Genomic DNA, 26,030 nt, shown 5'->3' on the forward strand with positions numbered 1-26,030 from the left:
CACTCAGAAAGCACACTCAGCTCCCCAAAGACCTAAAGCAATCATCTATTTTTTGAGTGAGAGTACTCAAAAAAATAGTAGAGACTGATCAAATTACAGTGAAGGCAAAAGGACTGACTTGAGCAAGGAGCAGCTATAAAACATGAAACAGCTTTTGCTAGTTTCTTAATCAAGGTGAAAGGCATTCAAAGGAAAATGACCAAATCAGCCATGTAACTCCACAAAGACTTGGGCGAGTCTAGTACACAATCTTCCATTTGAAGACAGAGCAAAGATAGGATACAAAAAGGAACTGCTGCTGGAAAATGTGGTGGCATAAACAGGGAAACTGTGCCCAAACAGAAAGGGTAAAAACTGCAGACACTCTGAGTGTTATGAGGAAAAAAGTCTACAAAAAAGGAAACAAAGGAACAAAACCACATAAACAAGCAGGCATCCAAGGAGTGAAAATTTGCACATACATGAGCTCAGTGTAGCACAAAGGAAACCACCAACCACAAAACATACAAATGAACAGAAGATGTCTGTGGGGCTCAGTGTGGCAGCAGATGCAAGAGAAGGGCCAAAACCATGTATAAACCAGCACCACTAGAATAGTTAAGGTTGGAAGGTTGCTCTGGAATTCATCTTGTCCAATATCCCTGCCAAGGCAGGTTTACCCAGAGCAAGCGACATAGGAACAAACATGTCCAGGTGCACTTTGAATGCCTCTGGAGAGGGAGAATCCATGACCTCCCTGGGCAGCCTGTTAGAGTGCTCTGCCATCCACAATGTAAAGAAGTTCTTCCTCATGATGAGTGAAAGTTCTTGTGTTTTAGTTTATTGCCATTACTTCTTGTCCAGTGTCTGGGCACCCCTGAAAAGTCTGGCACCATCCTCTTGGCACTCACCTCTGAGATATTTATATGCATTGATGAGATCCCCTCTCAGCCTTCTCTTCTCTAGACTAAACAGGCCCAGCTCTGTCTCTCCTCATTAAGAGAGATGCTCCAGATCTCTCATCATCTTTGTGCCCCTTTGCTGGACACTCTCCAGGAGCTCCTTGTCTCTCTTGTCTTGAGGAGCCCAGAGCTGGACACAGCACTCCAGATGTGGCCTCACCAGGGCCCAGGAGAGGGGGAGGATCAGCTGCCTTGACCTGCTGGCCACACTCTTCCCAGTGCAGCCCAGGATCCCGCTGGGCCTCCTGGCCACAAGGGCACACTGCTGGCTCATTGTCACCTTGTGATCCACCAAGACTCCCAGGTCCTTCTCTGCAGAGCTGCTCCTCAGTGGGGCAGCCCCAGCCTGTGCTGGTACTTGGGGTTATTCCTCCCCAGCTGCAGGACCCTGCACTTGCCCTTGCTGAGCCTCATCAGGGTTCTCTCTGTCCAACTCTCCAGCCCACCAAGGCCCAGCCCGAAGGCAGCAGAGCCTTCAGGTGTTTCAGCCACTCCCAGTTTGGATCATCAGCAAACCTGCTGAGGGTACCTTGGATCCCTTCACCCAGGCCAGTGATAAACAAGTTGATTGAGACTGGGCCCAGTATTGATCCCTGGGGAACACCACTGACTACAGGCCTCCAACTGGATTCTGCTGCCCTGATCCTGACCCTCTGAGCTCTGCCATTCAGCCAGCCCTTGGTCCACCCCACTGTCCATTCATCTAAACCACACTTCCTGTGCTTGCCTATGAGGATGTTATGGGAGATGGTGTCCAAAGCCTTGCTCAAGTGGAGGCAGACAACAACCACTGTTCTCCCCTCACCTACCCATCCTGCCCTGCCATCACAGGAGGCTGTCAGATTGGTCAAGCATGATTTCCCCCTGGGGAAGTTCCTGCTGACTGCACCAATGACCTTCTTTTCTTCTGCATGCTTGCTGCTGACCTCCAGAATGTTCTGTTCCATCACCTTTCCAGGCATGGAGGTGAGGCTGACTGGCCAGTAGCTTCCTGGATCCCCCTCCATCTTGCCAGTTTTGAAGATGGGAGTAACGCTGGCATTCCTTCAGTCACTGGGCCCTGTTCCTGTTTCCTGTGATTTTTCAAAGATGGTGGAGAGTGGCTTTGCTACAGCATCTGCCAGCTCCCCCAGCACCCATGGGTGCATCTCATCAGGGCCTGTGGATTTATGTGAGTTATAAGTCTGCACAGTGGATCTTTAACCAAACCCTTTATGACTGGGGGAAGTCTTCTTTTCTCCAGCCTTCCTGTCCTTGCCCCAAAGCCTGGGATTCCTCAGGGCTGGCCTCAGTGGTTAACACTGACGGAAAGAGGTCATTCAGTAATTCTGCCTTCTCTCTGTCTTCCTTCACTGGGACACCTATCTGATTCAGTAGTGACCCCACATTATCCCTGGTTTTCTTTTTGCTGCTAATGTACTTGAAGCATTTCTTGATGTCCTTGATTTCTGTTTATACACTCAACTCCAAATGGGCATTGGATCCCTATATCCTCTGATGTGTTACTATAGATGTCCCATGTGGTCTGTCCCTTTTTCCACATCCTATAAATTTTTCTCTTCTGTTTGAGATTTTGTAGAAGCTCCCAGCTCACCTCTGTGGGTCTTCTGGCCCCTTCGCTTGGTTCTTTGCTCATGGGAATACACTGGTCTTGAGCTTGAAGAAAGTGATGCTGGAAGTGAAGCCAGAAGTGAAACAGACAGTGGGATACCGCTTTGTGCTTTATATCACAAAGGTATCCCAAGTCTTCTGCAAGGAGAGAAAGTGAAATTGCAGCAAAAAAAAAAAATTAAAATCATATGATGATATGCTTACAAAACTAGAACAATACTGTAATTTAAAAGCAGAGTACAAGGAAAGAGGAAGGCTGGAATTTCAAGTAGAGAGAAAGAAAAAAAAAAGAGAATGAGAAATCTCTGATTTTATTAAAATATATGACTCTAACAATCCCAGAGCCAGAAGAAATATTCTCCTTATAGAAAAATGGCAAACTGAAGATATAGCAGCAGGAAGTAAATTTTATGTTCCATCAAGGCAGCTGGAAAGTTAGTAAATTACCATTATATTTTGGGGTTTTTTTTGTTTGTTGTTTTTTTTTTTTTTTGGTGGGCAATAATATCTTCCAGACCTGTAATATGTGATAATAAGTAAAAGAGGTTATTATAGAAGCTGGTCCCATTACGGGAGCCAAAAAACTGAGAGTGGGAGTGGCAAAGAGAATGGAAAAGCAGATCATGTTGTCACAAAAGCCAACAGCTAGATGAGTAGCATGGTACTTCCTTAGAAATCAGGCAAGCTATTTGCCAGAAACCCTTAGTAGTTCAAACAAAGTACTAAAAAAAGCTCAACACCAAAGGTCTGCAAAAGGAGACATACAAACTGAGTTGACAACAGCAAAACATGTTGGTAACCAGTACCAACAATGGATATTAATAAATGTCATTAGAGCTACTTTACCATATTTGGTATGTCACTAGGTTGATAGAAATGGCAAAGAATGACATTTGGGGTAAAAACTGAGGGCAACTTCCAATGTTACCAGAAAGATATATAAACAAAATTCCTCGGAAGTCGCATCACAGCAGATGATGTTCTGGCAGCACAGATGCAATCACTGGGGGAAGGCTGATGCAAATCATGGCAGAAATACCCATTGTCTTCTGTGATTGTTCAGGGATGCAGGACTGCAGTTGGAAGTGGTGTCACCAAGCCACTGATGACACAAGGGTTGTGACCTGGTCTTGGGAAGGCAGAAGTAAGAAGACTCAAATCCCCACTAAACGGATTCAGTCAGTTTACAGACTATTAACACTGCTGAACTAGCTTCACTTCTTTCCCCAGAATCTTTAGGTGAAAGTAGACTTTAATGGTTACAATTACACAAATGAGCCATATGGTTACTTTGATGTAGCATAGCTATGTCACATCTCAGACATCAACTACCCACCCAAAAATATTGGGATGTGTGCAGAAAAATGTGATAGAGAGTACACCTACCTCAGAAGTGGCAGTAGGTGTCACTTCTGGGTTGAAGGCCACATTGAAACAGGGCTTGCAGGACCATGTACATGTGAAAAATACATGAGAAATAAGTTCAGTTTGTCTGAGCACTGGAAACCTGCAAAGAGAAGGTGGCCATGAATGACAAGCTTTTTAAAAAAGACCTCACTGGAAGCTTCTGGAAACTTTCCTCACATGCTATTGATACTGCAGAGCTGGTGCTTATACAAAATACATTTCAGGGTATTGAGGTGTGCCTAGCTGGCTTCTTTTCCAAAGGGATATTGTGACTCAAAGCATGGCAGCTCATCAATTTGAAAGGAATTACTTCATCAGCTTGAAAGAAATACAGGAAACTATGTGACACACAGAACTTCAATCGAGGTAGTTATATGGCAATTTCAAGACAGAGGTTAGAGAACAAGCTGTGTAGAAGAACAAATTGCAAATTGTTTCTACCAGCTGTTCTTCTGAGAGGATGAACAGTAAAAGCAAGATATGATCTTCCTCTGAAGACTGGTGAGTTGGGATGAGCGGACCATGGCAACACCACATGTGAAAACAACCATACTGCAGGGAAAGTTTTCTCTAGGGCATATTTGAGCTGATCTGGAATAAAATCTGGAAAAGCAGGGAGGCCAAACACACCTGACCAAAACATCCTGTTGTAACTTCTGGTATGAGTGGGAAAATTCAAAGGCACCCAATAAACCACTTGTCTAGCAGACCTGTCTTCACTGCAGAGATGGAATCTTTCATTGCAGCTTTCTAGTTATTCTAATAAAGTCTGCTTCTCAGACTCCTAGGGACCAGAGACAGTGAAAACATGATCACAGCAACTGCCCTGGATAATGGAAGGAACATACAGAGGGCCTTCAATCTCACGGGAAAGCCAGGTTACACAAATCTTTGTTCAAACTACCTGTGTCTGTGAAGTCACATGTATCAGATCACTTGTAGTGGAAGGCCAGCTAGAAATGTTTTTTCCTATGCCCATTAGAAGTTTTTGTGGTTACCACAATTCACCATTTCTGCAGTAAAATTTACTGAAGGCATTTGATGTTCATTGTGAAAACCATGGCAGAAAAAACCTACACGCAATTGTAGTACAAACAGGGGGCTTCTGTTTTGATTGTGGTGGATTCAGAGTTCAAGTTCTTCACCCAAGAGAGAGGACACATTTTCAGCTGTAGCTTCCATGTTACAGAAGAATATCTTTAACTGGAACATATTCTGTGCCGAGTTCCTCAACGTTACTCCAGAATTTGTCCCCTTAATCCTTTGTTTTTCTGCTCTTCTGGGGAGGGGACAATAAGGAGAGGACACAACTATTTTTGATTAGGATAGGTTAAAAAAATCTGAAAAAAATCAGTGACAGCAGTACTTAAATGCCTCAGGTTATTTGTTTTTTAGTGTGTACTTGTCCAGTGTCCCCTTGAGTCCGTGTCAACCTTCAGTAGTTACTGCTTTGTCACACTCTTGTTTTATGCTTGTACACTGATCACAGCCACCTCCCTTAAGTTTTGCTTGATTTCTCTGTGTGAAGAGTTATAAACCACCCTTTTCAGTAAAGAAAATCCTTGAAGTGGCACAAGGCTCATGATCTGTAGCTACATTAATTTATAGGAAAGTCCTTGCTGAAGACAAGAAAAAGAAAACATTTCAGGTTTTCATTTTATCAGATCACTATACCAATGGCATAATTTCCAATTTAGATTCTATACCCACTAAAGATAGCTATATACTGTACAGAAGTTATATCCAACAGGATTTATAATTAAATTACATTAAAACATTCCTCATTAATTTTCTCAGGGTTGTTGGACATCAGCCTCACATTGCATTTTTCTGAGATGTCCTGAACACTAGCTGATGTGGAGGTATCTGTTTGTACTGACCATCACTTGTTATCCATAGGCATACAAAGCTCATTCCTAAATCTACCTGTGAGAAGCTCCAGCACCTCTAGAGGCAGCCAGGGTGGGTGTGGGCTGAACACCCTTTGCTGGCAGCACATGCTCTTCCCCACACTGAGCCCCGTGCCACCACCTGTACTTCTCCAAGGTAGGCCTGGTTTAAAGTGTTAAAAAGTTAAAAAGGCCAGAACTGCCTGCCATTTCAGACAAGGAACTTTGATCTGAGTTTATGACAGAGATGTTAATAACTAGACTGGAGCAGATTTTTTCCTCAACCTGAGGGAATTTTTAGGCTTTTACAATTTTTTTGTAGCTCAGATCAAGACAGAGAGTTGAAATAATGGAAGCCAGGACAAATACACTTTCCTTCTTTCCTTCTGTGTAATGTTTTTCAGTGTCTATCACTTTAATTTTTCCTTTTTCTATTTTTTTTGGTCTTTAGGAAGAAGTCATGTGTCATATTTGATCTGCTATCCCTTTCTATCTGCCCTCCCTCTTCACAGTAAATACTCACACCTCTTGCTGGGTCCTCTCACAACCTCCCTACAAACAATGAGGCTAAGCTGATGTAAGGTACTCAACACTTTCCCTCTAACTGCTACTATAATACCTACCCAGCATGACATAACAAATGGTTAAAATTTTAAATTTAAAAAAATCTAAATGAGATATTTAAAATGCAAAGAGTATTTTCCGTACATTTCAAGGCAGGAAGGCCTTCCTATGGGTATATTGTCATAAACATTAAGTTGGATAAAGCTCTGCTTAGGTGGCTGGCTACCTCTCAGGTAAAATGCAGTGAAGTTCCAGGACTGATATTTGTAAGAGAGAAGCAGGAGCTGAGCTTTTGCACCCTACAAGTGACTGTAGAGGGAACTGGCCTTGTTTTCCAATGCTGGTTACTCTAGCAAGTCCAAATGAGGTTTAGTACTTCTGAAAGTCAAACCTGCTTATTAGGGACTCAAGCACAGATCCTGGATTTATCTTCACATGCAAATGTTCGTGCCCAGTGTTTTTCTAAAGACACCTACAGGTACAGCCTTCACCAAGATGGCTGTGGAAGTGTCTGGACTACTACTGATTTTTCTCAGACTATGACTATGTCATGTAGGGATCTATACTGTTGTACACTTCTTCTCAGTGCACCTTTAGAATTTTTCTAGGATCTGGTATGTCTGTCCTACATTTATCTCCTTTATTAACTCCTTTGATTATTTTTCCAGCTGATTTGCTTAAATTTAAATTAACTTTGTTGAATTTCTTGATGCTCAGTCTCCACAGAAGAAAAAGGGGCAAATCCATTACTTCTTGTTTTATGTCCATCACCAAAGTACTGAGTATAGTCATATCTGTGGTGGGCTTGTATGTACCCTGTTACAGCAAGATTTAGTGTCCCATACAAAGATAGAGAGCAATTTTATTAAAAAGATATGTGTTAAGCTTATCAGCTTCTGGCATATTCTCTCTTTGCTCACACCACAGATGCTGAAGGGTAAACACACCTGCAGGAATACCAATACTTAACATCAATAAGGACTGTCATCCAGGAGGAGGTGTGCACATTCTGTTGTGATCAAACGACATTTCCTTAACATGTTGGCTCCTTTCTCATGGTCATTTGCATATGAAGCAGATTGTAAGGGATGCTTTACAGACAGGGAATAAGTTGTCTTCCTCTTGAAGAATGCTTTTGTGCATTGGTACTCCAGCTGTGCCATCTAAAAGCTCTGCTGAAGGTCCATGACATTCTGGTTCTTGGGACAGATAAGCATATCAAATCCACAGAGACATACCTTATTTTTTGCTCTCATCATGTCTCTTTTAATGGCAGGACACAGCATCCCAATTAAGACCCCTAGGCTGCACCTTCTCTTGCTCTAGCAATGGCAGCAGTGGAGGACAGTCATTGCACACTGGGCGACACAGTGCCAAGCAGTGAACAAACAGAGAGCAAAGGCACTTTCCCCTCTTGGAGGCTGCAGCACAGCAAAAAGAGAAGTCTTAGGCATGTGGAAGACAAGGAAGCAGAAGGAGGGAGCTGGCTAAGCAGAGAGAGTATTTATAGTCAAAACAGCATGTGGGCAGTCTAATGATGTCAGGTTGTCCGTGGACAACTGCAAAAAACAGCCAAGCCTCCTTCACCTGCAAAAACAGCTGTACCTCCACAAGTTGCCTTGTGATTCTGCCAGCTATCACCTGAGTACACAAAAATCAACCATCAGGTAGAACAGAATCAGAAGTCTGCCTCTGAAGTCCAGACCTTATTCTCAAATCCATTCCTATGCATACAGAGATGGGAATGACTAAGTAGGCTACTACTCAGAGATATGCTGAATTCCCTGAAACCCCAAGCACTTTGTCACCATGAAGACCACTCAAAAATACCACAGAGAAAACAATCATGGTCCTAAAAAGGCTTCTGGGCACCTGAATGCACAGCTCCCAGGTATGGCCACTGTCCTAGAAAATTTTGCCAATGATACCAGGAATAGAAGTTCAAACAGGGACCTGATTCACTGACGTTTGTTCTGTGAAATCTCACACTGATGCAATTTTGAGCAAATGCACATAGTAAGAATCAACCCACTTCTACTTCAGGTAAATAGAATTTATTTATTTTCCATGCCCACAAATTAGCAGAATCAACCTGCTCCTTCCTTTAGCCCAGCATGATAGGCCCAACAAGCTAATCCAGAAGTAAAAAGTGATTTTTGCAAACTGACATGGGTAAGTTTTCAAGTCAACCCCATTTCTGCAAGAATCCTAGAAGAATAAAATTGCCACAGAACATAAGAAAAAAGGATGACAGAAAAATAAAAAAAAACTAAAACAAACAGTTACTGGAGATTCAATAAAAAAATCTGATTAACACAAAATTACTTTGAGCAGTGTTTCTAATGCCTTGGTTTAGTGCTGTGACTTAGCAGACAGTATGGGACAGCATTTAGACTTGCATCCCTAGCTCTGGCCTAGATCAGTCCTTCATGTAAAAAAATCCCTCAAAGAAACTCAATGAGGAGCGATGGCAAGAACAAGGCAAGGGGGTCCCCTTGCCAGACATCTGTCCTGGTGGATCCCAGCAGGAACATACAGTGCATATACTACAGATACATAACATATTGTGCCACTTCCACTTCAGGACATGTGTAAAACAGCTTGTTCCAGCCTCTTCCAGCTCCTCCACTGTCTTCAATATGGACAAAGAAGTATCAGAACTCAACACGAGGGTGTTGCACATCCCCTGGCAGGGCACAAAAGTGCACTTCAAACACAAAAGGGAGCTCTGGTGTTTGCATACAGAGCTGCTGGGCTGATTGGAGCAATGCATACTCTCATCTCCTAATTCAGTCTTCAGCAGGTTTTTAATTTATTTACTCAGAAGTATTTATCTGCTATTTTTAAATCTCACACTTATAAGGTTTCAGCAATTGAAAAAGCTTTAAACCATTTCCACCTCCCCGCTTCATTCCGATGCTGAAAGAACAGATACCTTGTGTACATTATTGAACACTGAAGTCAGGGACAGAATAAAAACCTGAAGCTAAATCTAAACAAAATATACTCATCACTGTACTTACACAGCTCACTAAGACCCAGACAAAATTGCCCTGTGATACACAAACTGTGCTGTGTACCATTTAGAAATCAGAAGCTGAGGAAGATCTTTGGCAATGTTTCGTCAGCAGATAAGCCGGCTAAACATTAACCTCTTTTTTTGCAATCCCTAATCAGAGGTTTCCATCCATACAGCTGCTCTGTACTCTGAACCTTGAGTTAATATGTCTCTATTTTACAGGAAAGCTTTGCTCACATTGCTTTTGGACTCTGCAGACCTGACAATGTGACCTCCTCCTGCCGGCTCAGGAGGAGCCTGATGATGCTTTGCTTAGGTCATGTTAGTTTGCAAGTTCACGTCAGGTCCAGTGCTTAGCTTGCTAAGAATGGCTTGTGGTTTCCAAATGAAGCGCACCATCCTGAAATTAGGATTTTACTGACTGAGAAGAACCATGATGATTTGGAAAGTCACATTAGATATACAAAAATATTCCAAATCCTGGTGCAGGAGTGCAGCAAGCCTGAAAAAAGGTTCTTGCCTGGAAAATCCCCTGACAATAGGGCATCTACAAGTTCTCAAGAATCTTTTTCCATGGAAAAAATCCCAGACATATTGGCATTTATTGATAGTACATGTGGTCTATTTTTTACATGTAAATAAGAGAGAGAGAGAGACACTTGCTGATTGTTGTCATTTATCAGTATTAAGTATTAAAAATGAAATAGAGATAAGGGGCACAATAGCAGTAGAAGTGTTAGACTTGGACTATGAAAACTGAAATTTAATGTTGGTATTTTAGAATGTTTTGTGATTTCTCAGATGCAGTTAAACTGATGGTGGGGCATGTGTAGGGTCCATGGGTCAGAGCAGCTCTGTGGCTCCCTGGTATGTGATGGAGCCTGGGCAGCAGAATGTGGTGGGCAAGACTGGAGTATCTGAAGAGGAAGAAGCATCTAATATTACTCTCTGTCCCTCCTAGACTGCCTGAATTCTGGAAAAGTTTTGTGGACAGTGCTGGGCCAGCAAGTCCCACACAATGGAACCATTCCATCTTCCCCCCACAAATTCCCCAGCTCTGGGACTTGCTAAGTGCACTGACAGCTTGGGTGAAGTCTTGCTTGCAGTGTCCTGGATATCTGACCCTCATGCTTAAGTATGCCTCTGCAGACTTGGTCTGTCTCTTTTGTGTCCTGAGAATCTAGTTTTGAAATGCTTTTCCTCAGCTCCTGCTTAGACATTTAATTTTGCAGGCAAGAAATATAGCTCAGTCAAAATTCAGTGAACAATTCCTATACCACGCAGTACTTCATCACATACTTAACTGTAACTTTAGCACTGACCTGAAGGGGATGTAAGCACATACTCAACTTGCTGTCCATGCTAAATTATTTTCTTGAGCAAGGACTGACAAAAGGATCAATCCTTAGCTGAACTGAGGCCTTGTCAGATTTTATTTCTTAAAGTTCAGCTGGTTTTCCTGTTGTTTATCCTAAATCCTCCCAACAACAGCACAGCAGCATTGCAAGAATTTATTTTGCAACACAGGGAAAAATATGTTTTATGTATTCTGCCATAACTCAGTAACAATAGAAGATATACAGCCAATAAAATAATTTATTTCTGTTGGAAATCAGAGATGAACATTTTAAGCTGCAAAAGTGAATGTTTTTCAAACTCACAAAGGTTGAGAACTCAAGGGTGATAACTGCGACTGCCTTGTGGTCCTATTGCAGCCTTCATGCAGAAGCCCCTGGGTAAATGAAATCTTCTCACATGCAGTTTAAGGCAGTAAAGCCTCTGTAGAGGTTCTTACAGTACTGAAAAGCAGTTGGGTGAACGTAAGACCGGGGATTATATTTATTCTTCCAGTTGCACAGCTCCAAGCATACTGACATTAGACAATAAGGGGCAGTAGCAGAGTGCAGGGTCACACACAGACCCACATTAACAACACAACACTAGTGATTGCATTAGCTTTGGATTTGAGTGCAGATAAAGATACCATTTTCAGATTGCATTACAGCTGTGGCCAGGATGAGCTCTACACCAGCTCTCAGCAACCACAGTTCAAGCCTGAGGATCTAAAGGTTAGGCTCATGCAGTGAAGAGCAGTAACACAGAAGCCTTCCCTCATTTCCCACATCCTTTCTGTATGCACCATGCCGTTGAGGCACAGTGTCTGCTGCAGCTAGCCAGCTGTTAGTAAGTGTGTGGACCCCTACTCCTGTTCCAGACACAAATTCTGATAGAACAGCCTCAGTCTTGTGCATGCAAAAAGCAGAAGACCCTCAACGTGGAGCTCAACATTGACCTAATGCCTTGCTCAACTGCCTTTCCAGCCCTATATGGCACCCCTCCTGAGGCTTTTCCCAGAGGTACTGCAGTCCTTCAATATCCTCCCTGTCCTGGCCCTACTAAAAGTAGTTATCTCCCAAGCATCCTTCCCTTACAGACCTCTAGAAACTTCTCCTACAAGCTGTTCCTTTTCACCAAGGTGGATCTGTTTCTCTCCAGGATCTTTCTGTGCTCATTTCAGAGACTGAGAAAATAATTTCATCTAAGGAATCATACACAGCTTTACTCATAAATCCCCTGTGACACACTACCCTCTCAAGCAGATTTCTTTTACCATTTTTGATGTCAGTTGCAATCTACATTTCATTTCCATGTGTCAGAGGCTCCTGCTATGGAATGGATTTCCAACACATTGAAGCAAAACCTGGTAACTGTTTAGGACTAAGCAGTACTAAGCAGTATTATCTGATTTTTTACTGTCTCAAGAATAGTAATATACATTATTCTGCAGTAAAGCCATTATATAATGACCCATCTGTGGAAGAAAAATTCTTATGAACCTAATGATAAAGGGACAACCCATTTTAGCTGTCTATTTCTTCTACATGAAGCAGAAGAGTGTGGCTAGATTGCCCAAAACTGCCCCTTCCAGGAAGGATGGTGAGAAGGAGAAGTCCATGGATGGACCCTGGAATACAGGAATGCTGTATGGTGTGGACAGGCTGCATCACTACAAATGTCTGTATCTGTTTAGATTTACCTCTGTGGTCACTGAGGGATAGCAGAACCATATAGTGTCATGTGCAATTATAGACTTCATCCCTTTCACTGTGTGGGAAGAGACAGCACAGTTTTCATTAAACATCTTTCTATCCCAAACAGAGCTGTCAACAACAGATCAATAAATTGGAAAGCAAATTATATCTTTTATTCAAACTAATGAAATCTCAAACTGAGCTATAAGCACAAAGGATCAGACAGTGATGTCCTCAAGGCTAGAGAACAGGACTAAATATGGGATGGTGGAGGTTAACACAGGGTGCAAGGGAGATAAGGGATTAGCACTGCCATGAGGCAAAACCAAAAAAATAGAATGCAAGAAGGACAAGTGAAAGGGAGAAGTCTGATGAAGTATTGTCATGGTCATATGGAACTGAGTGGGTTTTCCTCGCAGAAGTATGTGGAAAATGTTTGCTGAGATTCTGAGTCTTCATGCACTGACACCTCTCTCTCAATTGATTTTCACGAAGATGTCCCATTTCAGTTGAACCCATCTGAACCTGTATGATATGTTGCTATATATGTTTATTTTATGAGGGTATGTTACGTACCCTCTGTTACAGGGTCTATACTAGAGACCATATAATATGTGATCTCTGCTTTAAAGTGGCCAGAATAAGCAGTAGAAAAACAGCAGCGATGTATTAGGATATCCAACCTGCTGACTAAGCCACCAGAAGTGCCTTCCTGCCCTTGCAGCACATGGAGTAAGTATGCACCTTCTCAAGACCGAAGTATCTCTGCAATTCTTGTTTTCATTGTTACTGTCTGAGTTTCTACTAGTTTACCTGATTTGTGCCTCTCTCAAGGCAACAGTTGGTGATGATGTGAAAGTTGCACTGAGAGGTGTTCTCCAAGTTGTCTGTACTTATAGGTGATCACAAGATTTTGGGTTGTAGTTTCAGTAGTAATTATTTTTTCTCTTGCAATTTCCCTCTTTTGGCTTGCAAGTATGATTTATAGCTTTATTTTATTTCTTTTTTTTTTTTTTTTGGTGCAAGACCAATTATTCATTTTCTTTCCGCATGAAAAGGAATATAACCCCTTTTCTGTCAGCTTTCCCCTTCAGGTTTGCTGTTTCAGATGATATAATAGATCTTAACAATAGCAGTTAGAATTGTTGACTGCTGGTCAATGGTTAGAACACCTGGGACAGTAAGGCTAGATGCAAGCTGCAGTGCTGATGGGGGAAAGGAGCTGAACAAACAATGCAAACAATGCCCTACGTGCTGCTGTGAGAGCCAGATGCACACATGGGGACAGGCAGGACTGTCTCTGAGGGTGCACCTCCCTTGATCTCTATTTTCCCACGGAGAAGACCTCAGGGTGATTATTTGCAGGACTTGATAAACCTTCATCTGTTTGAGGAGCTACTCTCTTTAATCAAGAGAAGACCTCAGGACAGGCCCTCAGCACACAAACAGTAAATGATATTAATCTATCCTTTGCTTCTTTTACACCAAAATGACTGCCTTAATTATGTATGTCAAAGACAGACATCCTCCTTCCTATCCAGCTCGGTATGCACCGCCAGCAACTGCTAGCGCTGTCCCTGAAGGTGACTGATTCATTGAGAATTCTTTTGAAATCTAGTCCCACAAGCTTTCTGCTTTGCCACAATGCATAAACTCTGATTTATCTTCACGACCATGCACAACTGCAAGTATAACTGACTGTGACAAAAATAAACTCCTAGCGCCCAGCCCCAGCTTTTAACTCTATAGCCATTTTTGAAGTGTGTGCCACACATAGGTACAGCTCTGCTGCAGAAAGGTGGGGTTTGGAGGTCAGTGTGCTGCTCTGTGTAAACACAGTACACAATCCAAAACTGCCGACCATTCTACCCTTTCCTAAGACAAAGTCTTCAAATAAAAAGAGGTAGCAAAAGACATAAAAAATTAGAACTGGAACATTCAACTGAAGTTGATTTTGTCTCTTGTAACTCCAGAAGCATGGCCCATTCTTGTAAGTATGTGGAAAGAATTTATGGACACCAGGGGTTTGAAGTAACTGACTTGAGGTCCTGCCAAATGTTGTCAGTTAGTAATAACGTACTTGCATTGCATGAATGAATCTTCACATTCATGCAATGCATCTCTCCATTCTGCTGTTCACAATGCACTTCACAAAACTTGCATTTACATGATCTCTAAGCATGAACAGGAATTCTCTTTTTTTCATGGATGAGGAAATTATATCACAGAAAAGTCTAATGATTTTTCCTCAGCCACACAAAGTCAAAACTGATTGCAGGGACAGGTGACTTATCTTCCTGTCCTGAGCCTTCAGATGACATCTGCTTGGGATGAAGAAAACAGGTTGCTTTTTCAATAGCAGGTTGTAATTCTCTATCACAGGGAAGATTGTAAAGCCATTTTTCCTGATGTTTATAGACATCAAGGACACAATTTTAAGAGTTTAACAAAATGTGAACTATCATTAGGAAATGATGTTCCATACTCTGTCCTTCTTGGTGCTGCCATTAAAAATGTAATCTTCTGTGCCATTCTGAAACCATGCCATTTTGGTATCTATTCTTATGCTCTAAGGACTTACTCCATGAGCTCTGTGGACATATTTGCTATTTTGATAAATAATTTTGTGAGAGTTCTTGGATAATGAATGCAGTGATCAGTCCTAACTGCCTGTATATGTGCTTCCAGAGCCTTTCACAAGTCAGGAGAACAGTTGCCAACTCCTGACAAAGACCAAGATTTGACTAACCAAGTTCTTTGATAAACTTTGAGGGACATGGTGCAGAATAGGTGTTATCTTTCTTTCCTGAAGTGCTCAATATGAGTCTGATTTAAAACAAAGAAAGTGAGGGGAAGCAAAGAAAAAATTCCCAAACCCATGACCTAAATAAGGAAATAAAGAGAAATTAGTAGGGTAAGGCAAGTTTTAAATATTGCAGGGATCTAGTTCTTCAAGTAGAAAGAGGTTTAACAGATTTTAAAATATTTAAACTAGGAAACCTACAGTAGGAAATATTTAATATAATTCATTGCAGTAGAAAAGAAATATTACCAGAGATATGTCTGAAAGAAAACTAGAATGATTCAGACCCGGGGTGATGAGAGATTCATAGTAGGCTCCCTGTTATTTTCTGGGCCAACACTTCTTATAATTTCCAGCTTTTTTTTTTTCCTAATTCTGTTTCCAGCTGCCCTGCAAGCAAAAGGAGTGAGCATGCTGGCTGAGTGGACAGAGGCAGACTGGAAGACACCGAGGCAGACTGATTGTCAGGAAGGTATCTGCATATGAAATGGCACCAGGGAACCAGAACATTTTCCAGAAGAGAAGAGACGGGGGAATGCTGCAGGGACACTCTGTTTTCCTTGGATGAGCCGGCCAGAACTTCGCTCTTTTGTTTGGGATATGCCCTCCTCTTTGTACTTTGCTTTCCTGTCTCATTGAGAAGGGTAAGAAGGAAAATATTTGGACATGGCTTGATAGTAAATAAGATTTTTTTATTCATACACACACACAAGAAAAAGAAACATAGTTGAGGCCCCAAGCTAATAAGAGGAGCGCAATTCAATATCTATTTACAATGAAACATTTGGTGGAAGATCATCCCAAGAAAGTATAACTTCCCCAGAGGAAGTGTTTTTTTCCTCTTGCAATTTCCTGTAGGGCCTTCTAGTCTTGGGACTATAAGAGAAAAGGCTTTCAAAGAAGTACGAAAGAAATCATTGAATCATAGAATGGTTTGGGTTGGAAGGGACCTTTACGACAATTTAATTCCAAATCCCCTACCATGGGCAGGGGTGCCACCCATTAGATCTGGTTAAATGAGAAATAGCTTGTCTGTCAAATGTAATGGCATTTGTCTTATAATCACTGTAGTCAGGAGCTTTCTCTGCTTTCTAAAACTCTCTTCTGAGTTCAGCTTTTTGGGGGAATGAAATAGTTAGGCATATCCAAAATTATTATGTCATCTACATTTCCCTGAGCCTTTTGCTCTGCCACCCTGTGGCACATCTGCAGTGTGGTGAGACAGTGAGGAGTGGGTGGCACAAGTAGCATAAGACTCACAAGCATGGTACCATAGGATGTCTTTTGCTTGTTTGCTTCCAGTTGCAAGATATTAAACACATTTTGGGGTTGCTGTTACACATTAAACACAGCACTGACCGCTCTTCATATGAATCCAATGTTCATCTAACACAGCGTTTGGCTCAGGCAAACACTCTGAACAGTCTGAATGAGACAGCCTGCTGAATAATAATCTATTCTGATGCTGTAGGAGCAAACTCCTTTGATGCAGAGGCATGTCACGATGTTGTTTTCTCATCTACAGTATTTGTATTCAGGTATTTTCATTACTTCCATTTGGTCTTCACTCAAAGTTCACCCCCTTCCTGCTATTTCGATGCTGATCAGAACTAATGTTTTTCAAAAGTTTCTTCTTCAACCCTTTCTGAACAATTTCTGAAGAGAGATGACTATCAAATCCTATGAGCAAGAATAAGTATTTTTTAACAGACTATAGGTAGATGCTAACATGTTAGAATGTTAATGTTAAAATTCAAAACTATGATTTCATCGCAGGAGTTTACCTGGTGGTCAAAAGATTTAAAAGAAAATGTTCTTTTAGTTGCTTCATAATTCCATTACTGAGAAGTGGTTTGGTGACAAGCATAGTTTATAGAATCAGTCAGGTACGAAAAGTTTTTCCAGGAGATTCCAAGTTGTGGTTCAGGAGAACCCCCTTCCTCATGGCAGTGCAGACAAACTCTGTTGGTAATGCTGTTAATAGGTATTTTTCATTAGCTACGGTGGAACAGGTTTGACTTCTATGTGATCACTCTGATTTCTCGCAGCACTTCTCTGATGCATGGCTCTGTTAACATGCTGAAATGTGAAAGAAGGGGAAACATATGGTTTTGTGTGTTTCCAGTGTGGTCTCCTACTTGGAAAGATCTTCTTAAGTGCCAAGGATGCCTATCACTTGTATCTGCCATTGACAATGTGCCAAGACCCTGACAATGGGGAGCACCCAGGACTGAAAAGTGGATGTAAATGTTGGGACAGTCTGGATTGTGGAAAAGAATTTGATTGCTGCAAACAGAATTGAAACTTTGCCCTACCTTTGACAAATCCATTTTAGAGGATGCGGGGAACATTTGCAGCACATCTGAATCTGGTAATTTTTTCCAAATCTTTTGTTTTACTCTGCATTTTCATGTTTAAAACTGATTTCTTCTGCAGGAGTGGTTTGGGGACAGCTTGCACTCCAGTGATAGCAGTCCGTGTTGGTATTTAGCTATAATCAATTTTTAGGTGCTTAAAGAAGGGGGCAACAGTCCTACAGTGTAGACTTCAAGTGTGAAGCAATGAAACATTTGGGGCTGAAGGTGGAAGAAGAAGTTAATACACAGAGAGGAAGTATTACTCTGTTGAGTTCTAAGGTGCAAAGGGAATAGTGTTATATCATACATCTCTTCATACACTCTTCCTGTCATATAAAATTCCCTAACTGCTTCTCTTCTTTTTGGAAAGTATAAAAAGAAGAACAGCAAATTATTAAAACAGTCCTGGTGCACTAAATAAATAACAAAAAGTCCCAAATCAAAACAAAAATCCAACAACAACCAAACCAAACCAACAAACAAACAAACAAAAAACAACAAAAACCAAAACCCAAACCAAGCCAAACTAAAGAATCCCCACCAAAACCAAACCAAGCCAAAAAACCCAAACCAACAAAAAACCAACACAACAAAACAAAACAAACAAACAAAAAAAAACCCCAAAAACAAAACAACAAAAAACCCCCAAAAACCAAAAAACAAAAAAACAAACCAAAAACCCAACCAACCTTCCAAAAAAGTAAAAATCTAACATACTAGTATTGTTAGGAGATTTTATGCTGCCTGCCTTAACATTATGAATACCAATCCTTTTTGAGTACATAGAGGAAGGCTGGTTACCTTCTTGCTCAAGTAATTACACAAGAAGCTTTTTGGTTTGGCTGGATACTTAGGGTATTTCAGTCCTCCTATTCTTAATTGAAGAGAGTCATACACAGATCCTGAGAATTCAATGAAAAAACAAAGGTTGGGGTGATGACCTGGGTTGTAAATTAAATTTGGAGTACCCAAAAGAGTGAAAGTCTTGAGGGAAGCAGAAAAGCTGTATAAGCACATTGATTTCAGTCAGTAAATTTGTTTCTCATAAACACAGTCTTTAATACACTTTTCAATAGAGACGGACTTCACATTAATGTCCCTCATCCTACTGTTACTGTGCTTTGTTAGTAGACAGTCTAGTCAGCTGTGCTAATGCAGTAATTAATATCTTGTGTCCCTTGAGTCTGATCAAGCCTTTAGAACAGAGACTAAAACCTCCAAAACACAATTCTTCCCTTCTTCTTGGCCCAAATAGAGTCCTTTCCCATATCATCAGAAAGACTAGCTCAGTCCTCCTTTAGGAATCTGGTCTTTGGGCTGTGTCCTCTTTCCCTGCAGCACTTTACTTCCTGCAGTGCTGGTGAGTTAAAGGTTATGTATCTCAGTGAACCAGTGTGGCTAGTGGCAAAAACCTTCTTCAACAGAAAAACTGTAAAGCTGACAATAGGGTGATGCTACTGCTGCCCTGTGAACAATAAAAGATTTGTTCATTCAGTGTCATGTATTTTAGTCGGAGACCTTTTTTAAAATGAAGTAATTAAAATGTAGTAATTCCAACATGAAATTTCATTCAGAAATAGTGGTGTCCTTAGGAGACTTGTGGCTCCTAACCAAGGGTCATAATAGCAAAGAGGGTAACTGATCACAGAACTGAGGAGAAAGGTGGAACAGCCTGTGTGTTATCAGGCTAAGAAATTGAAAGGTGGAGTACCCATAATTGATAAGGAGTTGGCAGTTAGAGATTTGCCCTACTATTGCAACCTCTCACTACTAAGATGAGGAACGTTTTAATCAGGGGTTTTCAAGATATAATTAATTCATCCGCAAAACTTTTCTCTGAAGGACTACACATGGCTTGGGCAGATAGGTGAGGTTTTAGTGTACACTGGGGAGAGGGAAGATGCCTCCTCCACACCAGGTTTAGTTGGGGCAGTGCTCTGGTGGAATGCTCTACTCTAGGTGGGAGAGACAGTGAAGAAGTGGTCTGTAGAGAGCTGCAGCCATGGAAGAAAAACTGAGGATGAATAAGCAAGTAGGAATGACATTTTCTGGAAGAAAAGCACAGGTTCAGAAGAAGAACAGAAAAATTGAAGAGATAAGTGGAAAAGGCATGTCTCCCTCAGCATTGGTATAGTGAACAGTTAGTAAGAGGAGAGAGCTGTGCAAGGAATAAGAAGCCAGGTTTGGCTTTGCCAATATCCTGTGTGTAATAACACCCAAATAATTTCATCTTTCCTGTGGTTTTTTTCCCTTCACACTATGGTAATGTCTCTTGCTCCAGGTTTGCACGTGTCCTGGTTCCAGCCAGTATACAGTTAATATTTTGCAGTAACTGTAAAGGGATCTAGGTGGAACACAGCGGTTATTCTATACCATCTCATGTCATTGCCAGGAGCAGGGGAAAGGAACTCTCACTTCCAGAGAGAAGGGGTTGCTCCTAGTCAAGAAAACGTGGCAGCAGGAGCTGTCTAGTATTCTCTATTATTGGGGGTGTTTGTCCATGTGAATACTTTATTTTCTTATAGCCTTTGTTAATAATATTTTTGCTGTTACTAATTGCTTTCCTATCTCATTGCTGTTTCCGGTAAATTGTTCTTATCTCATTCAGTCCATGACCTTTGCCTTCTGTGCCTCCAGTAGGAGCAGCATATTGTTGGGAGAGTCTCCCTGGAGCCCTGAATGGGGAAGTACCATTCCTATGCCACAGCAGCATGGATCCAGCACAGGAGAGCCTCAGGTTTCCTGGGGCCTCCAGACACCATGGCAATGAAATATTACCTCACTGAAACAGAAGTAACAGAAAGGAGGCCAGGTCCAAGCACAGGCCTGGAAAATGAAGATAGTAGAGCAGAAAAACAAAAGATATCCAGAACCTTTTCTAGGAAGGAGGGGTGCTCATGGCCCCTGAAATGTCTGGATCTCCTTTTGTCCATCCTTTCTTTCTTGTCATTCCCCTTGTATTGTGCCTTTATTTTATAGTTATCAGCCAACATCCAGCAGCTAAAATCTACACGTGTTATTCGCAACTAAGACTCTCACACTGCTAAAAACTACCTCTCTGTTTCCATGGAAATGAAAGCTAACAGCATGACAATAAAATAGGAGAAAACCATCAAAAGAGAGCAGTTGAATACCTTTATCTTAGTTCTACTTAGTAGTAGCAAGAAGGCAAATGCTTCCCATCTAGAGCAATTTCCAGTGGTGGATGTCAAAATTCTTTCCAAGAGTAACTACAGCTAGGCTCAAAATGTCCTTGAGGAAATAGTTCTCTCTTTTCCTAATGGACAAACAGGTTTTTTGGGCTCCCTTCCCATGTAGGTGTGAATGTCCCTGTTTGAGACTGGGACGTTTCAGACATTACATATCAAAGTCATACAGCATGTGACTTGACAGGACTATATCAATATGATCAGGAACGGATTCCTGTATGAGATGCCTATCTCATCACATCAATTCCCCTCAAGAACAATCTTCTTCCTAGGTGCAGAAGGAAGAAAAATGGCTTTTCCTGGATTTTTGGGAATACAGATTTAAATTAAATACCACCAAAAATAACAAGTGGGGTATATGACTTTTATTCCCACAACCATTCTCAGATGAAAATTAGATCAGGGAATAATAAAGCCTTTCAAGCTCCTTTAAAACAATTGCCTATACCATATGCCTGACCTTCTTTCTCCCATTTCCATGGAAACAGAGCAGAAAAAATGCAATAGAATGGGACAGAGGACAATTATGCCAAATATATGTAGTAGTTCTCACTAACAGTTCTCACTGCAATTTCAGATTGTGTGCATTTTAAGGAAGAGAAAGCTAAAATCTGATGGGTATCTGAAAATGGATCACTCACCAATATAAATCTTCTGCAGCTAGTCAAATCTCTTTTTCTTTATCATTCACATCATAATAAACTTTATTGCACTGATGTGAGAACGACTGAGCACTGGAACACGAGGCCCACAGAAGCTGTAGAGTCTCCTTCCCTGGAGATATTAAAAAATTTCTGGGCACAGTCCTAAGTAATGTCGTCTAGGGGACCCTACTTGAGCAGGGAGGTTGGTCTAGATGATCTCCAAGGGCTCCCTTCAATTTTATCCATTCAGTGATTGATAAATCTCTTCAGCTTGGTTCTTGGTTGCACCAAAATTGGCCTTGTGGAACAAATGCATTAGAATAGGCATAAATAAACACCATAGCCTTAAAACAAGTCTCAGACACACAGGAAATAAGCCTGTCTATTTGTGGGTCCATGCACTTTTGCAATACCTGTGCACTTCTGTGTTTCCAAGCCTGCAGCACTGATTTCAAATTCCAAATTCCATATAATTATCTTTGCTTTCTGGAGTGGTACAAATGCTTTAATGAATTATATTAATCATTCTGGATGGTACTGCAGCTTAATGGGAGCACAGCAAAATTTTTCCTGTTGGTGAAATATGCACAAATGACAATCTATGCAACCATCAACAACCCATGGGAGGCAGCAGGCTCTAGATTTTGGCTTTTGGTGCAAAAGGCACTCAGCTTCCTCCTTTTTTTTTGGTAGAGAGATGAGGAGAAACTGGCAATCACGGGTTCACAAGCTCTTGTTTATTTTGTGTCACTTACAGGAGCAACAAAAAATTCCAGAGCAGTCATTAATATACAGCTGTAATATTTTAAATAGATCAAACTGACAATAGGAAAAAAAGAAGAAAAACCCTTCCAGAACTTTTTGATGTCATCCTGGCATGGAGGCGGTCCTGCAGGTGCCTCCTGAGATCTGACATCTGCATGGTCTGACTGTTGTGAAGGTCTGTTTGGGCTCAGAAGTTTGTATGTGGGCATCTTTATCCTTTTTGCAAGTTAAACCAGTCAAGAGTTTTCCAATGAAACCCTCCTAAACGAGGTATATTCTCCAGAAAAGCACATGATCTTACATAGAGGAAGAGTGGGACATGGACTGTTAGGACTTTACCCAACAGACTCTCACTCTCTTGAAAGACTCTTTGAGCAAGAAGACCAAGTGGCCTTAAACAAAAATTTTGTAAGATGCTGTAATTCTTCATTATAGCTGCTTCACAGCAACTTCATACTCTCTTCTGTCCTTGCTATGGGCCATTTGGTCAGAAACCAGAAGAAGAATGTCCTGAAGCCAGTAGCAGCCTCCAAGTCTCTTGTTAAAATACCCAGTATTACTCAGATAATACTGGGTATTCTCTTGTTAAAATACAGTATTGCCCAGAAAAGGAGACTGAGGATTTTAGTGAGAAAAGGGGACATGAGAGTCCTGGGGAAAGAAGAGCCATTTCAGGCTCTTACAAAGAAAAGTCTGCTGGCAGGAGGAGGAAAGGAGCAAGTCACTGAGTATAGTCTTGCAACATACTAATTGGGAAAATGCAAACAGTAAGTGAGGGGGAGCTGTGGTCTGCTTATGGATATTCTGGAAGCACACAAACAGGCTGATTTAACTGGATAAGTTATTAACCATGAATTGCTCTTTCCACCTGGATGATTAAAAAGTCTGTTTATCTTTGTAGCCCATTTTGTATTTCTTCACAGACTTCACAGGTAAATTCAGAACTGGTTACTTAGGTACGGCATTTTGATAAAGGGACAAGGTAAATTAGTCAACTTGATTACAGTGGCTTCCTGCCCAAGGGCATTTGACACAGATTACATTACACAAAGAAATAATTCAGATTTGCCTCTGAAACAACCACATGACTAGCTCTGACCCTTTATAAGAAACCTTGTCAGTTGCTTACCTGCACAATTAAAAGTCTGTATCTCACTTTGGCCTGAATAAAGCTAGTTCAACTCTCCTTGAACTTTACTCAGAAAACTCTGAGTTTAGACAAAGTAAAGCAGATGTATCCTTACTGACAAAGCTGAGATGTTTTTGCAAGTTTGATCTGAACTGAAGAGAGCTTTTTAGTGATGGTGTCCAGCAAAGGAAAGTGGGAACTGCTGGCTAATTTATTTATCCTAAGATACTGCACAGAAAAAGATCTGCTGTCCTGGGAGAGCCCTACCTTTGATGCTAGGAAACAGAGCAAGGTTGGTTTAAAAAAAAAAAGAAGTGCAGTATTAAAATTAATCTCCTCTTCAAACTGTTTAGGAAAGCTTTGCTTTCTGCCCCATCTAACTTTGCAATAAAGTGAGATCACAGCAAATCAAACAGATTTTGCCCGGAAGCCAGGCCAGCCAGTGCAGTCTGCTGCTTCTGAAAAAGGGAAGACAAAACTTTGCTCTTGGTCTGACTGCCATGACTATCTGCTTCTACCCTGCTAGACCTGCCTATACGTCTGTGAGGGACAACTCCCCCCAGAACACCCCCTCAGATCCAATTTGTATTCAAGGCTCTCCAGGTGGCCTTTCAGCCTGCATAGCTCATGTTAGTCTTCCTCCCATAATCACAGATCTCCTGTACCTTGGTTTCCTTTGTTGTTGTACCCCCACTGACTGCAGAATTGAATATGTAAGTCGCATCACCACCAGTGTTATGATTTTTTTAGTTGCTCACCAGAATATTTCAGGTGTGGTAACAAAGATTCTTCATGTATGAGAGATGAGGGTGGGTGACTGATGTTAACTCCTTTGCTTCTCAGCTTCCCCACTCCTTGCTCTATGCCCATTTTTCAGATAAATACTTCTTGTTTCATGGGCCAGCAGTGGTTTCCCAGTCACTTGTCTCCCAGCTGCCTAAGGAGTGCAGGGAGTACAGTACTGCAGGGAGGAAGGCTGATGTTCACCCTTTTGGGCTTTATTTTCCCTTGCTCTTGGTTAATTCTCAGGTGCAGTACTTACCTTCAGACCTAGATGGTGATGTCTCTGCTCTGTTGTAGGGGAGCATGAACCTCTTTGCCATGGATGGCTTCAGGTCCACTCCTGTGAGGAAGGGGTATCCTGCAGTGGGTTCTGTACTGCAGAGTGAGGCTGCTTGTGGCCCACTAGGTGACTCTGCATTTGTGCCTTGCACATGATTCTGGGAACCTATGACAGGCCCTTTCTCAGAAAATTCTCAGACAAGTTCTGGCTTTCTTCCAATGACCTGAAATTAATCCATCAAAACATCAAAGAAGGCATACAGAGGAGCAAGGTATGGTAATGCTGAGGGTGCTTTTGCTTGACTCTGTTTTGGAAGTCATGTGGCTTTTTTTTCAGGAAATCCTTTCAGTCTTTTGAGGACAGAATTGGCTACTTACAGAGAGAGTCCTGCTTATCCCTGGATCTCAGGATCCCAGGAGCTGTTTCCAGAGCTCTCTGTCCCTGAGACCAGCTCAGTTCTAATCCCTCTGTGGCGCAGTGTCTCCAGACTGATGGGGTGCAGTGTGGGGTGGTCCTGCTGGGAGGCGGCACCAGTGATGCCATGCTCAGAAATCACAGCTATCAGACTATGGTGAATGTGGGTGTGGGGCCATCTCCTTAAAGAGATATAATTGCAGCCCTATTACTTTGACTTTTCTGCTTATGAGCTCAGGAATGTAACCTTGGAAATGTTGTTCAGTTTTCCAAATATTACCTTTTGCTTCCAAACATTCATCAGTAATCTTATCAGCAGTGCTGTACAGTTTTTGCAGTGAGCTAGATTGCCAAAATAGTTTTAGTACGGTTGTGACTCAAAAGATCTGGTGTCTGTTCCACACTCTGCTACTAAAATCTTCTGCAACTGTGAGTAAATCCCGTCTGGCTGTAATGCAGTGAGGTGAACTAACAACAAAGTGAGGGGATTTAATGTTTTCTTGTTCAGATGCAGTAATTATTATGCCCCCCATAACATGACAAGAAGTAATGCAGTGAGTGAAAAACACAGATAAGGCCTGCAAAGCTTCAGCATAGCCCCGGGGAACACAGAAAAAGAAGACACAATCTTCTAGAAAGTTACATCTAGTCTTTCAGCTACCTGGAGCCTGTTGAAATGTTTTAGCATTTATCAGATCATGCTAATATTTAAATTTATTTATGAAAAAGCTGTATAGTTATATAGTTGTAATAATAAACATAGGTTGCAGTTTTAAGATAGTTTAAACCTCAATAGTTTATATATGCATGTAGCTCTACACAAGCATAACTGTAGAGTCACACACTCTCTTAGATGTGTATATCTGTTTCTTTCTGTTTTAAAGAAGTGAAGACCAGGATAATATTCTTGGATAATATTCTATGTAGTCTAGTATAATAAAGGTCTCAACTGAAAAAAACCCAAACAAACACAAAATCAGCTCAAGTTTAACTCTCTGCCTTTCTAAAGATGGTAGAAATCAACCAATCTACTCAAAACACACTGAAGAGACAGCAGACCAACAACATAATCTTCATTACTTTAGAAAACCATGCCAAAAATCAAGCTTAGACTTCCAAATACTTTTATAGTGCTCACACTCTACCATTTAAATAAGAAGAATTAATTATTTTAAAACAATTT

This window comes from Camarhynchus parvulus, chromosome Z (genome assembly GCF_901933205.1).
Source record: "Camarhynchus parvulus chromosome Z, STF_HiC, whole genome shotgun sequence".
Lineage (NCBI taxonomy): Eukaryota > Metazoa > Chordata > Aves > Passeriformes > Thraupidae > Camarhynchus > Camarhynchus parvulus.